General features: G+C 37.3%; 1 protein-coding gene across 3 annotated transcripts in view; it reads right to left on the minus strand.

Annotated features, from left to right (window-relative positions):
• Positions 1–16,735, minus strand: part of DCLK1 (doublecortin like kinase 1) — a 429,374-nt gene that overhangs the window by 153,789 nt on the left and 258,850 nt on the right. The gene's annotated exons all lie outside the window — the stretch shown is intronic.

Genomic DNA, 16,735 nt, shown 5'->3' on the forward strand with positions numbered 1-16,735 from the left:
GTCATACATAAATTTTAAGTGGGTGAATTGTATGGTATGTGAATCATATCGCAATAAAGCTGCTAAAAAATTTAAATTGTGAGATTGTGGTGAGCCTTGAGTAGAGCTGTGTGCAAAATAAATTGCTGTGGTTTGTCACTGAATTGTCCTTAGCATCTCTGTATCCACTAGGAAAATGCTTCATTAGGAAACAGGTTGTCAGTGGGTTCACCTTTGCAGATCTTTTCCCTCTTTTTTATTCTCATCTGCCCTCTTTCCCTTTTCAGATTCTCTTGATTGGGGTAGAGGTCAGGGCAAATGGAGATTTCCCAACCTTCTCTCAAAAATTTTTGTTATTCTTCTGGTCCCTGGGATTAAATCACTTTACTTCAATGTAGATGCTCTATAACATAGTACATTACAGTGTGGATTTTAGCAGAAAGTAAATAATAGCCTTGGATGAGTCAAGGAAATTTAGCTTGCCTGGTACCACCTGGGACATATCTTAAGAGAATTTTATGCTCTAATGTGCCCTCATCTTACTGAGGGGAATGTGACATAATGTGCTGTTCAATCACAATGCCTACAACAATTATTCAGAAGTTTTTGCCTTTTACATTTTTATTCTTTAAGATTGTTCACTAAAACACAATACAAATAATAAAACCATAGGCACTATTACATTATTTCCAGCAACTTTTGATGACTATTACCTTCATCATTAATTCTTAAACTCCACGGTATGAGTCAAAATCACAGCAAACAACCTTTCTCTTTTTGCACCAATCTGAAATGAGCCAGTGATGAGCAAAAAGCTAAAACTAATTTAATTCAGTGAAATCATCCTGAGTGTACATAACTGGAGAAACACTGTCAAGTTTTTCAATTCCATTTACTAATATATTTGTGTGAGGTGTTCCTGTGCCTTAAACTTAGGAAAAGGTTAGATAGATATCAGTTAGTATCTAATAGAAAGTGATCGGACAATTAACAAATTTTATCAAGTATTCTGGAAGACTCCACAAAGGTTCCAGGATACAGTTTCTGTTCTCAAGGAGTTCAAAATCCATAAGAGCTTTAGTCCACCTTTGCCATATAAAGGTGCTCTTTAATGGTAATGGGGCGGTCAACTATTTTAGTATCAGTGACTGTTTCTGCTTTAGCCACATCTTATTTCCCTGTTCCACACATGTAACGTTGTCTGGTAGCCCTTTCTGCTAAACGCCTCAGGATTTTTATCTGTTCATTTGGTGATTTTAGCATAAGGTAAATAAACTTTTCTTGGCCGGAAAGATAAATAGAAAGTTCCTGATATCTCAGAGGAAGTAAGAGATATCACTAAAATATATTAAAACATGATAGTGCATGGACTCAGCTGTGACATAACATAATTCATTTTCAGCAATGTAAAAATGGAAAGTTGTGCCTGAACACATAGGAGGAGCCCAGTAGTGCTTGTTTAATAAATGTTGAATAAATAACACTCAAAACAAGGACATCTACCCTATCTTGGTAGTTTCTTTCAGGGAGTCTGAACTACTAAGAGGGGGCACAAGGACTCCAGCAGGCAAAGGAAAAGGAGGTGAAAGGAGCGGGCAGCTTTTCCAGAAGGATTTCAAATATTCCTGCGTTTCATTCACAATCACCACTCCAAAGTTAGTTATTAATTCATTCACTTGGCAAATATTTCTTGAGCATCTACCATGTGCCAGACACTATAGATAGTCAAGGAGGAATAAAACTCCATCTCTATGCTTAAAGAAGAAAGGCAGACACATTAACAACTTTGACAAAGTCATTAATAGTTACCATTCATTGAGCAGTTCATGTGTGCCAGGCACTACACTAATTCCTTTATATGAGTGATCCCCATTATGTCAACAAAGATATTAAGGCTTTACATGGCAAGGGACTTACCCAGAGCCATACAGCCACACAGTATCTGAGCCAGAACTTGAACTTGGTACAGTCTGATGCCAAAGCCCCAGAGTGTAACTGTCACTTTACACTGGAAAGGGCTCTCATAGCAGAAAGGAAAGGGGACCACTCAGCCCTGGAAAAAAGGGGGAGAAGAAAGCTAGTGTGCATGGAGCACCTAACCTCTGCTATCCATTCTCATATTGGAGCTGGGACCACAAGTAGGAATAAGAGTTTTCTCAACAAAAAGAGGAAGCACTATGAGGAATTGTACAGAGGCACAAAAGTGCACAAGAAAGTGGTAAGAAGCTAAACGTGATAGCACAGAAACTTCACGGAGCAACTGAACTTGAAAATAAGGCCCTGTGAAGCCCTGTGCATCAGAACCTTGGATTCTTCCTTGTGATTCTTCTTGCCTCCTAAGCCTGCCATTGAAATGTGGTCATGAGGAGCAGAGAGGACGAAGGAGAGGATAGCCAAGAGCTCAGATTTCAGCAACATTTATCTCCAAACTCTCCTAAACAATGACCCTCATTTTCAAATATCTAGACACAGCGGTGATGATTAATGGAAAGAGTGATTCCAAACTCAAGAATGACTGAAAAACCAATCATATTCAAGTAATCTTGAATGTATATTTTTCTTATAGGAATGAAAAACTGAAGTGATGAAAATTCTCTGTGTTTTCAAATATGTTTTGGTCACTCAGAATTATTTTTAATGCACCTTTATAAATAATAACAACAGAAGACCAATTATGGTTAGAGGCTTCATGGTTCTTCGGGACAGCATTTAAGTTACTAGATAGGTGTATTTCTCTAAGCTGCATCTATTTTTAAAGTACAGTGGGTCTTCTATATAATCAATCTACACATTTCCCTTATTCTTACTTTCCTTCAGCTAATTATCCTCCTTTAATGATATCAGAAATGGTTAGTCATATCTTTGTATTTATAGCATGTGGTTAGCTATCTGTAGGAATTATTTTATGTCAAGATTTTAGAGAATACAAGAAAGCATCTATTTTATGATAAACTATAACCATTTACAGTGATCATTATAATTCAATATCCATGTAGAAGATAAAAAAAATCAGGAATTGCCTGCACTGTGTAAATTTGAGGATAAATTCACTTTTATCATAATGCATATGACTTTCAGGAAAAGTAGAACACATTATTTTAATGAAAAAATGGACTATTACATTTATTAACACCAACCTAAATTTATTTTAAAAATCTACAAATACCACAAAAGACACAATTTCAAAGCATGTTTCAAGAATGTTTTTTTCTAGTTTACTTAAACCTAAACCTCTCCTAACAAAAATTGCTCTTTCTTCTCCATAACTTAACCACATTTTATTACTCTCAAAAATTTTTAGAAGAATACAAGCAGAGTGCATTATTTTGACATTATCATTCAGGAAACTTCAGAGAAGAGATGTTAAACATATATGTATACCCCAAAGGGAAAATTTTAAAATAATATTTATTTTGAAACAGGGTATACAACTGATGGAATTTGCTGCTAGACGACAGAAGTTTCTGAGAGAGTTTGTTAAACTGTATGTCAGCAACAATAAGAGAGAGTGAAAAAATTTAAATATCCTATTAAAACTTAATAAGTAGGAAAAAAACAAGTGAAGATATTTTCTTTGAAAGTATATAGAAAACAGTAATGCTCTTTTCTTTTTTAATCCTCACTTGAGAATATTTTTTCCATTGGTTTTCAGAGAGAGTGGGACTGAGGGAGGAAGGGAGAGAGAGAGAGAGAAAGACAGAGAGAAACATTGATTGGAGAGAGGTGCACTTGCTCTTGGCCTGCAACCAAGGGGCACGTGCCTTTGGCCGAAATCAAACCCAGGACCCTTCCGTCTGCAGGTCGATGCTCTAACCACTGAGCAAAACTGGCTAGGGCCAGAAATGCTCTCCTTATCAAGGAACCTGGTAAAGAAGGCTCCACAAAGAAACTCTCCTGCTTCTCCTATGCGCTCAGTACTAGCATGGCATGACGAAGGCAGTGTGAGCCTTAGCTCAGGTAAACCTTTCAGCTAGAGGGAAAGACAAATCTGGACACAGAGCATTTCAACATAAAGTGTGCTGAGATAAAAGACAGGTGTGTGTAGGGGTTAGAAGCTCAGGAAAAGAACACATTCCATCTGGGTGTAAGTGAAAAGCACGTGTAAGAGGTCAATCTTGAAGTAAAGTTTGTAGAACCTATTGAGATAAACTGGGTGAAGAGAGGAGATGGTGTAAGCAGCGCAGGATGTGTGGAGTGGGAAACTAAAGCCATTTATCACTGAGTCATTAAATTAGAACATTGGAAGGAAAGAAGAGTCTGGAGAGGAAGGTAAGGCCCAGATGATGTAGGGACATTGTGGACATTTAAAAGAACATAGACTTTATCTTTAGGGGACAGGGAAAAGGTGAGAAGGAGGCTTCTTAATCTGTTGAAGTATTTTAAAGAATATGAGTTGATCACTGTATTTTAGAGAGAACACAAACAATGTGAAGGATGAATTTGAGGAGTGCAAAGCTGGAAGCAATAAAACCAGCCAGGGGATTGCTCCTAGTGTCATGTGAAATGAGGAATACCTGATCCAGCCACTGAAGGAAAAATAGAGGACAGGGACCAACTGTGAGAAAAAGCGAGAACGATGTTTCGGGAGCTCAATGATGGGATAAATGAAGCAGTGTGCAGAATGAATAACTTGGCAACGTTGCTCAAGTGGTGGCAAGCAAAATAATGCAGATTATATGGGAACTTTTTTCCCATTAAAGCCTATAAAACCATCAAGAGAAATGAGAACTAGACACATTTTTAAAGTAGTACATCAATTAACTTTTGTCATTAGTCAGTTGGGGAATGTTATTGGCGGTTATGGTAGGTACGCAGTGAACTAAGTCTCCCCCTCTTATGTAAGTAAAAGATAAAAATTCCAAATCACCCACTTGAAAATAAAACTGAGATCAATGATAAATTTGATTCAGGAAATACTATAAAAGTATACACACCTGAGAAAGGAGAGTATAACTGATAAAATTGTATTTAACATTCAAGTACTTAGAGAATTGGTTTACTATATTTTAAACATTTTAATTTTTACTCTTAAGTTTTATGTTTACAATAATAAAATTTCATTTAGAACTGAGAGACCATCTATATCGCCAGCAAATAAGATTATTAATATTGTAGAGGTCTTCAAATATATATATAAAAACATTAAATTACCTGGGTCTAAAATATATGATCTAAAACAGCACGAGGCATAAGATGTGGCTGAATAGGTTATTTTCTTTTAGTTTGGTTTTCTTTAATTCCCTTCTACTACTACTTTTCAAGGTCAACTTTGAACACACACTTAAGGTCTATGAAAGCCTAAATAAGTTCCAATTATAGGTAAAATATTATTTCCTGAAACTAAAAACGTCTTATCCTATATGCCTTATGCCTATAAATGTCTTATCCTAAGAAAGCAGGCCACAGCAAGATCTCTTCACTTGTCAGCTAAATAGTGGTCCCTGCTCAGTTTTCCAGGAAAAGCTTTGCAAAAGAAATGAAACATATTTTTCATTATCCCAAGCCCTTAAATACCCCAAGATATTTAAGTATGTCTTGGGAGTGCATTTGATTTAGTTAATAAATAATGAGATTCCAAATTGATTGCAGTCTCACTATTTTAGCATATTTTCAACAACAGTGAAGGAAAAAAATTTAGTACTATCTGGTTGGTTTAAAAGGAATTGTGAATTATAATTTTAAAACTTGTCCAATAGTGAATGGGCAAAATAAGCACCAGTCAGTTCTTGGCTGGTATGCCCGTTGGTGCCATTTTGTTTTTGTGCCACAGTCTAGTAACAGCTTTAAGGTCTTGGGCTCTAAAACATAAAGTTTTACTTCGTTAAGTTACAGGGAGAAAATGATGCTCTGTTTGTGGGGAAACACAAATATACGGTAATTAACACTGAAGTATACCTTGGGATCCAGTTCATGTCCTCCCTTTTCCCAAACAAGAGCAATGATTTCAACCATACTATCAAAATGATGATTAAAAGAGGAGATTCTAGTGTCATCTCCCAATCATTTCTTTATTCTTAATATTCTCAGGATAATAATACAAGATGGGGAGCAGCTCGAATATCCTAGTCTTTCAAGTAAGTATATATGAATGAAAAAAGTGTAAGAGAAAGAAAAAGAGAAGTCAATTAAAGAGTACAGAAAGTGTGTACAGCACCATATGAGAAAGAATATCAACACTGATACTCACTGCAGACCCTGGAGAACTAACTAAGCAAGCAGGGAAGAAAGCCCTACAAAAATGTGGTTTGGCCATTAAGAAGGAACACTAATTACAATAATTTCTTTGAACTGCTTTGAACTGCTTACCACATGCCTAATTACCAGGCAGCACAGTGATGAATATGTAAATCATTATATATGTGTTGAATTAACTTGTGCACATTTTAACTACAACATTGAACTCTGTTAAGGTATAGTCTATCTTCATAATTTATCACTTCTTTAGTATAGTCATTGGCCCATAACTTAAAAATCTTGGAAGCTTATAAGAAATGACAAGGTGAGGAAGGAATCAAATGAATATTTATATTTAAAGTAATATTTTTGAAAAAATGGCTTATAAATAAATAAGGACAAGAGGCAGCTACTGGTAAAAAATGTGCTCACTATTCTATATCACAGGCTATTTCTACATGAAATTTACCTTAGATGTGTTGAGAGTTTTGGAAAAATGAACATTGGAATAAATATCTAGCAAATTTTATAATTAAATTCCTAAGAATGTTTGACAGGTATTTTTGTAATATAAATTTTAAAACCATCAAAAATACCCTGAGCTTTCTCTAAAATCATACCAATTCTATAATAAATTGTATTAAATACACTTACTAATTTTTTTATTCATTAATGAGAACAACAACATTATGGAAAATATGTCATAAGAATTAAAATGAAGTAATGCTAAAATAAATAAGAAGAAATCTCTGAATACTAGCAAAGGACATATCTAGATAATTTGGGTAATACAATATATGACTAAAGAAATGTGGTTATAGGGGAGACAAAAAGCCAATTTCTTTAGCTTTTAGGTTCAAATAAATAAACATTTTATAGACATTATTCACCAAGTTTTCTGTAAGCACTGTACAGACTTACCCTAATGGTTTTGGGGTTTTTTACATTGGCACTATTGATATTTTGGGCCAGATGATTCTTTGTTGTGGGAGCTGTCCTCTGTATTACCGGATGTTTAACAGCAGCCCTGGCTTCTACCCACTAACTGCCAGCAGCAGTACCTCCTACCCCTAATAGTGGCAAGCAAATATCTCTCCACACATTGCCAAATGTCCTCTGGGTGGCAGAACTGCTCCGTTTTGAGAACTACTGCTTTATAGAATGTGAAAAGATGTGCAAAAATCAAAAATTCTGTTAATGTAATTATAATTTAAATGCACTAGACAAGTTCACCATTTTAAACAAGAATAGGGAACTTTTTCTTTGATAAGAATTCTCAAGCCACAGGAAAAAATTAAACTCAGCAAAAGGAAAAACTCAACAAAATGTGTTTTATTATTTTTTTAGGGTAGGTTTTGAGAGAGTGAGAAAGAAACAAGAAATAAGGAAATATTCTCTCTTGCTTGTAAAATTAAAAACAGAGCACATGAAATAAATTCAGTAAACATAGATTATAAAAATATACTTCATCTTGGCCAGAGTGGCTCAGCGGTTGAACACTGACCTATGTATGATCCAGGAGATCCCGGTTCTATTCCCAGTCAGGGCACATGCCCGGGTTTCAGGCTTGATCCCCAGTAGGGGGAGTGCAGGAGGCAGCTGATCAATGACCCTCATCTCTGATGTTTCTCTCTCTCTCCCTCTCCCTTCCTCTCTCTGAAATCAATAAAAACATATTTATACACACTCATACATATGTGTATATATATATATGTGTGTATATATATATATACTTCAGTTCCATATTATGGTTTAAATAGGGAGATGAAAACAAAGATAAAACAGAGGAGACATAAGTAGGAAAAGACAGAATAGATAAGATGGTGGAGGTGAGATGGCAGTGGGGATGGTAATGAGGCAAAACTTTAGAAGAGAGACAGGCAGATTGGTAAGTTATAAGTGGCACTTCCCTTGGCCCTCCATCTCTACTTTTTCTCAGCCCTCTCTTCTTAGACCCTGAGCCAACATCCTTCTCCTCAGACTTGACCAGCTGATCACTGTCTGCGAAGGAAGGTGTTGGCATAACAGACTAGAAAACAAGGGAGAATCACTGCCAAGAAAGGAACAATGACTGTCACAGAAGGCTTGGAAATTGAGGAATGACATGATCAATGCCTAGCTTTAGCATACAGAACAAATTTTTTTTTTTGAAGGAGCATTTGTGTGGAAAATAGTGAGGAAACTAACTTTCAAGAGAAAGGAGATAAAAGCCTAAATGTGGGTGTTGGCAGAAGAAGCTGAACATAATAGAACCATTTACCTTTTGTATAATACTCTGAAGGGTAATATCCATTATTTGTTTTTTTTTAACAGTCAACAAAACATTTCAATTTTCCTTATGCATAGGAAATATTTAATAAATACTAGTTGAGTTTTATTTGATTCAATTCGCTTTAAATTAACCTATGATCCCTATTTAACTCATGAGGAAAATAAAGCCTAGTGAAGCTAAGTGACTTGCTCATGATCCAAAGATGAAATCCAGGTCTCCTTAATTTCAAAACCCAAGTCTTCATTCACTATAGTAGTTACAACAAATTTGTGGCATATATGCTAATTCTATTTCTTTACCACTGCAGACATTGCTAATTAATTTCCTACCAACAGCTTGGATATAGCCTCAGAATCTGGAAGACAGAGCTCCAGAAAGCAACCCTGATTTAACTTTTCTGTATCCTACATATTATTGCTCTAACAGAAAGGAAGAAGACATGGTAGAGATGCTTTGCTGGCAGAACCATGGTCACTTGGCAGCTGTGGGAGTAGTTTCGGGGGTGGGCTGGGGGGAAGGATATATATATATATATATATATATATATATATATATATATATATATATATATATATATATATATATCAAGAGTTACTGAGGAGTTAAGTCTGAGTTACCAGTGGGATGATGGCACTATTAACAGAAGTAATGGAGCTGGGAGCAGCAGCAGAGCTATAAGTGTTATTATGAATGTGATTTTAGATGTGTTGAATTCATAATGAAGAAAGGGGCTATCACAATTGCCCCTGAAGGAGGCTGTTCAGAGAAAAAAAGGCAGGGCCTCCTGATGAGTCTAGTGATCTCAGCCCCACAAACAATGGTTGTGCATCCCATAAGTATATATCCAAAAGACACTGGCCAAACCTTTTTAGAAGAGATGAAATAATGAGGTTCCAAGGTCCTGATTTAAAAGACACTACTATGGATCATTTTGTGAAGAAAGAAAATTCTCCTATAAGTAAAATAATCACCAAATAATAAAAATGTGAATTCCATGTGCCAGATTCCATTTAAATGGAAGGAGGGGAACAGTGAAGAGAAAATGGCTCTTCAGTAACTTCCACAATGAGAATTAGAAATAATTTCTGAAAACTTCACAAACTAAATTATTAAATTTAAATGCTTAATCACAACCAGATGTTTTTACTTAAAGGGGATATTGATGAATTGCTTTTATCAGTTACCCTTCAGCATAAGATTAAAAATGCAAGGCCTTCTATCAGTCCATAACGTTCCTTAAACTTCACTATGTCAAGCACACATGGAAAATTGAACAGAACACCACAAAAAAGGTCTGGTTATAGTAGGAGGCAGGAATGCTGCTTATGGAAACCTGGATAGATAACTTGCAGAATTTTCTAACCTTGAAATAGATGTGTTTTCTATTATTTAGCATTCAGTTTTCATATTGGCTTTTTTTTCTTTTTTTTTTTTTTTTGGTTTATCTTTAGCTTGTTTTTCCCTATTTCATTGCCATCAACTTTATGAATGTCTCTGTCAAGTTATAAAATCTAGTTAAAATCAAGTTATAATGATTACATTTGGCACCATATGGCCAAAGAGTCTTTAATGTTTTCTAAGTAACAGGACATTGTAGTTAATTCTTTCAGAAATATTTTAATTTAAAAAATGTTGAAGGCTACATACACACACATGTTCTAGAATGGAGACTGTTCACCCCTTCCAAAGCCAAGCTTTGATATATGGCCTGAGAAAATACCAACAATTCCAAATGCTCTTCAAACAAATTATTAAAAACCACAGACTATACATTTTCTACTTAAAGGCATAAAATCACTAGTGATTCATTTATCAAAAAAACCCCACAACACCCCAAATACTCTTCAAGTTCACTGATGAGCCTACCAATATCAATTTTCTCTGTACTTTAAGTGAATTATTAATATGAAAGGATATTTTGACCTCAAGAATTCTTCATATGGTTAGTGTCATTTCCAGTGACGCAAAGATCAAACAGAGCCATATATATTTATTGTTAGGTATAAATCCATAGAAGAGGTCTCAATTACACATATTTTTGAAAAATTTCAAACTGTTTGTATACATACTGTTTGTATACAAATAGCACCACAAAGCTATGGTTATTCTACCCAAATAATATTTACACAGTATTTCAAGCAGCTCAAATTGTCATAGGACATTTCCAGTAGTAAAGAAATTTCAGTAAGCAGTATTTTTGGTAGGGAACTCTTCTAAAGACCTTGCTCAGTGAGAACCTCTATTGAACATTGGACTTGATGCTTTGATCAGAGAAAAAGAAGATGGGAAGGAGTGGGTTGCTAGCTAGATAACAAGGGCTATGGTTTCAGCTCCTCTTCTACTTCTGCCTCCTTTCCTTCTCTGTATCAGAAAGAAAGGGAGACACTGGGACAGCCAGGAAGATTGATCTGGGTTGGCGGGGATTGTCAAGACCTGGCTGAATTTGGGGAAGTGACCTTCCAGATTGGTTGGGACACCTCTGTCCTGGAGTTAACAGCCTCCCTTGGGCAACAAGTCAGCAAACCTGCAAAGGAGCAGTCCCCACCCCCCTCCTCTTTTTCTTTCTGAAATCTAGTCGTCCTTTCTAAAATAGCTTACCCCTCATCTCTGCAAGTAATTCTGCCATTTTTTCATAGCACTTGTCACAATATGAAAATATCTTATTTACTTAATTTTTTGTTCATTGTTCCCTTCCCCGATGACCTGGCCTGTATTGTTTACCTTGCAGCACCTAGACTAATGCTTGGTACATAGCAGTACTCAACGAGAGGTTGCAGAAAGACAAAGGAACCCCTTTCCTTGCTGTCCTGGCCAGTGTGGTTCAGTTGGTTGAGCATCATCCTGTGCACTGAAAGTTTTCTTGTTCATTTCCTGGTCAGGGCACACGCCTGGGATGTGGGCTCTGTCTCTGGTAAGGGGCATGCAGGAGGCAGCCGATCAATGTTTCACTCTCACATTGATGTTTTCCCCCCCTCTCACTCTCTCTCTTTCTTCCTGTCTCTATAAAAATCAATAAATATATTAAAACAAAACAAAAAACCCTTGCCTACTCCCTGCCTCTTCTCCCCAGCTTACAGATACAATGACTTTGTGTTGCCCTCTGGTTAGGCAAAGGCTCCCCATAAGGCCTACCCTCCAACCTGGCCTGGGGTGGACCCTGTGTTCACTCATCAACATCTGTGTAGTTTGGGTAGGATCAATACCACTTCTAGCTCCAGAGGCAAGACTGAGTGGCGGGAGCCAATCACAGTTTCTCCTGGCAGTTAGAGGTAGGCATGTGATATAATTTGGTACAATCAGAGAGAAGCCCATGAATTTTGTTCAATGGTTGGGGAAGGAGGAGTATTTCCCTCCCTCTTCTTCCACAGGAAGTGGGAAATGTATAGCCCTGGCAGCTCTGGGTAGCCATCGCACTTCCAGGAGGTCAAAAGTTGGCACACAGAGAATGACAAAGTGAAGAGATTTTCAAAGAAACCAAGTCACAATACTTCGACCTCTGGCTCAAAGCTACCCTGAGGGCTTTAAGCCTGTTAGAGGTGGGATTTCCTAAATCATACTTATCCCAATCAGAAGGCCCAATTCCCATTATAGATCCCTGCAAGTACCATTTGATTAATTGAATATAGCACAATATAGATGAGATTTAACTCACCCAGAGATTATTTCTTATTCAAAAACTGAAGCAAACTGTGCCCTGGTTGGCATGGCTCAGTGACTAGAGCATCAGCCCTTGCACCAAAGGGTCATGGGTTTGATTCCTGGTCAAAAGGCATGTACCTGATGCAGGTTTGATCCTTTGCCAGTCTGGGGGCATGTGGGAGGCAACCAATCAATTTGTCTCTCTCATATCCATGTTTCTCTCTCTCTCTCTCTCTCCCTGCCCCTCCCTCCCTCCCTCCCTTCCACTCTCTCTAGAAACCAATGGAAAAAATATCTTCAGGTGAGGATTAACAACAAAAATTTGAAGCAAACGTACAAAAAATAAAAGAGACACAGACAGTTTCATTGTTCTTTTCCTCCTCAACTGACCTTATTGCTAGTTTCCAGGCCCACTGAACCCCATCCTGATTACCTAAGGATCCAGAGAGAGAAAAATAGAATCAGCACTGCAATCACACAGCACTCATTCCTTTTTCTTCATCCTTATAACTGGGATTTATAAAGAAGGAAGCACTCAGGTATAAATTTAGGAAGTAGATATTTTCTAATTTCACTGTATTAATTGGTCAAATATCCCACTATTTAAAATCAAGGAACAGCAGAACTACAGCAAAGTGTTGTGCTACTTGTTGAATGAATAAAAAACTGAAAGAAAGCAATGCATGAAAAATGTATTTAAAGAGCTATGAGATTTCTGAAGAATCAATGATAACTTCTGATTTGAAGGTTTGGAAAGACTTCACAGATGTTGCATTTGCACTGGATTTTGAAGGGCAGATGTGAACAACAGGTAGAGCTGAAGGGAGGGAATGAAACCTTGAAATATGCCAGGTAAAGTGGGTATAAATACAGAGTATGTGCTAGTTGAGGGAGGAAACTATTGATATAGTCTAGAAATGTGGGTTGGGAGCAGCTGTACAGGAAACTGAAGTCCTATCTCAATTCAACTGTCTCTGGGAATTCATTGAAGTTTTAGGACAAATTGACTTGGCAGTGCCCTGAAGAATGGTCAAGGGGAGAAGTCACAGAAGCCTAAACCAGGATCGGTTGGACTTTTTGAGGACACTAGCAAGGTTTTTGTCCCACCACCTGCTCACACCCTCACCATTACAGGGCTCAGGGTAGTTTGGGACGCAGGTTCAGTGAAGGTGAAACAGTATTTTGTGAGCCTAGGATTCTCACTTTTAATGTCATTTCCATGAGTAAACCATCTTTTTTATTTTCAAAAGAACAGACTAAGACCAACATTTTGGAGATTACCTATTTACAGGTAGGAGCTTTCAGAATTGAAAATTGGTATATTATATAAATTATCTTTTTATGTTTAAAAATAACAGTTCTAAGAACATTAAATTTTTTCTCTATATTCCAGAGCCACTTTGAAACTTTAGTCTAGACAGATTTACACCTTTAAAATTTAGCTTTTGAGTTTAGAATCTTAAAATAGATCTGCACTGACATAGTAATAAAAACTCCAGAAGGAATAATGGCTGGGTGAACTTTTTTCTTTTTTTCTTTCCTGATGATGTTTGAATTAGTAAGAGATGGATAATACAGAACAGATAAATTATGGAAGGAAATAAAATGTTGTATAGGTATTAATATAAAAGAGCTAAGACATTTTTAATAAGGCAAAGAAATCAGGAAATCTCTGCCAATACCACATTTCAATTCTCAACAAAAGATGAAAATGTTCTTATTATCCAAAGAGGACAGGCCATTTTGTTATCCAAATAAAGGAGGAGAAAATCTTGGGTTAAGGACAAACAAAAGGAACATGGATTATGCTAATTCTAACTAGATTAGACAAGGAGGCTCCTTAATTTGCCATTCCTTGTGGTGGTATAATTTGTGGGGCATGCTATAAGTAATCAACTCCTATTGATGATTTAGTGAAAAAAGTTTGCTTTCTCCTTACAGTTTTGTGCAGGGAGATAGTATTCAGATGCACAGATTTTCTTGAACAAGAAACCATAAAGCTTTGCAGTAAAAAATTACATATCTCTACAAAGCAATAGGAACAAGAAAACATATTTCCAGTAGTTTGCATATTTCAGCAAGCAGAGACTGGAGCTCCTGAGTAGTTATGAACACTCTTATGTCAGTATTGTGTTAGCACTATACAATACACATATTCGATACCATGTAGTTCCAGCTATTTTAATGTGGAGAAAAGGAAAGGCCCCAGCACTCAGTGTCCTGTCCCAAGCTTCTCTAACAGAGCTTGGTTTACCATGGCAACAAAACAGGACAGGCTACCTGTGACTCCCTTACCTGTCTGCAACCTATTTTCCGATGAAAATTACATGCTATTGAAACCAACAATAATTTTAAAAAAGCATCAATAGCCCATAAATAATAAAATTCTGTATTACTCAGCAAATATTGAGGAAACACTGTTATATCTTTTAAAATCAATCTGTGCTCTGACTCTTTATAAAAGATGAGTAAAAGAAAGTAAAAGAAAAAAGAATTTGGGGAAAAAGAAAAAAGAAAAACAGATAGTACTTGGCCTGCATATATACAATCTTTTTGTGTAGTCAGTAACCATTTGAAAGGGAACTATCAATTCTGTGTCTAATAGAAATGAGAGACTACCACCAAAGTAATTAAAAGATTTCTTTCCTTTTTTCCCCTTTTTCCTTCCATACTGGAAATAAGAAAGGTTGACAACCTTTCCTTAAAACAGACTATTTCTTGAAAGACCAATCCCTTTCCACTCTCACAGGTCTCTGGTGGCCAGATCTACAGAGAAAACTAGAATTGTGATGACCTTCTGAGGCCACTGGTAGCACCCTCCTGGCACAGAGGAGCAGTGAACACTTTAATGTGGTAATAAGCCAACCTCTAGGAAATAGGCCAGAAATTACTGGAGTGAAGGATGGGAGAGTTAGGGGAGGTGAGGGGGAAAGAGGAGTATCATTCACTCAAAAATGCTATCTCTGTTTCTTGTGCAATTAATCATTTTTTAGAAATTAACAAAAGACACTGATTCATAATCTGCTAACAGAGGGATGTGAGAACAGATGGAAAAGTTCAAATGCAATTTCTTAAAAAATCTTCAGTGATTTCAAACCTCAGAAAATAGATCTATAAAGATTGCTAAATTTTGCCAGCAATGGCCACTTTTCTGAGATAAACACCTGTACTTAAGAGAAAGGGAAGGTGGCCCTTCCAGAGATGTCTGCCATGCCCACAGTGCCACAATGGCAGATGTGCTCTTTGAGAGAAGACGGTGAAATTCTGTGAGGTTTTTCCTGGAGCCTGAGCATCAGACATGTGAGTCTCAGACCAGTAGAGCCACCTTCCATAGGCATAACTCTAGGATGGCCCTGCTGTTGTGATATTTGTGCCAGAAGTTGGTGCAATGGGGACTTCTGGGACTAGTGCCTCTGCCAGTCAGAAAATTAGTTTCTCAATTTAAGTCAGCCTGTATTTGGGGAAGCAGAACTACTACCAGGATGTGCACAGTTTCTTCTGCCGAGGTTGATCAGACAGGAAATGTTTTAGAGCCATACAGGCCAATCATCTCAGAGTTCCCACATGCTTTAACTGACAAGGGGATCCAGAGAACAGATTGGGTGAAACAGTGTTTAGCTCTTACACAGGGCAAAGAGTTTCACTCTTGGAAGAAAGATGTGGTATGGGAGTTTATGGCACATCCCATGAGTCCTGCCTGGCTCTCTCGGACATGGGATCCTCCCCTTGCCAACACAATTCTACCTGGGCAATAAGGATCATTATACCTGCCTCCAGAGTGGTTGTGAATTCAATGAAATATATTTCATGCGGTGTCTGTGCCACAGTAAAGCTTTCTCAATCTCAACCTTTGTTTCCTAATGCCTTCCTTCTCTTCTTTACATCCTCCTCACAGTCTGCAGCATAGATAGAGCTGACAGGGAGGGACTGTGAAATGTTGGGCTGGCTGCAAAGAGCTTGAAGGTGGGTGAGCTACACCAGGGAAGTGTCCCATACCACACAAGGAGATGTAAAACTGTCCTGGACGACAGCCATGTGGCTTTCATTAATGTCTGCCCAAAAGGCCTTGTCTTAGTTAGATACAGCTGAAAACATAAAGTGAACCTCCAAAAACATCAAAGCCAGGTCCCATAATGTTTGCCCAGATACTTGGACAGAAGGAAAAAATGCAGAAGGAAAGAAGACCAGGGAAAAAAAGACTGTACATTCTTTTACCAGACCCTATATAAAACGTACTTTCCCTTAGTATACAGTATTCATATGTTAAATTATTTCCTCTTGCATTCATATCTTAATGAACATTTTCCTGAAACTGTGCCTAACCGTGAATGTTCTAACACTTTATCACTTAGCACTTCTCTTATACTTTCGTTTGGTATGGAATTTAAATTTTTTTCATTTTTCTTCCTAAGTGATGCCACTGTAATTAGCTAGTTACTAATAATAAGAAAGGAGCAAAGGGATAGCCAAACATTATAGGCATGTCATTTGGGCAGCTTCACTAGAAAGCTGCAACTTACTTTGCAGTCCCCAGGGAACCACCAGCCTATTCCCTGAAGAACACTGGGGGAAGGGATTCAACAAAGGGAAGATAGATGCATGCTCACTAAAGTTGGGGTGACTAGGGAAAGTGCCTGTCACTCAAACCTGGGGACAGAGACGGTTGGCCAG

Source organism: Miniopterus natalensis, chromosome 2 (assembly GCF_054644295.1).
Source record: "Miniopterus natalensis isolate mMinNat1 chromosome 2, mMinNat1.hap1, whole genome shotgun sequence".
Classification (NCBI taxonomy): Eukaryota; Metazoa; Chordata; class Mammalia; order Chiroptera; family Miniopteridae; genus Miniopterus; species Miniopterus natalensis.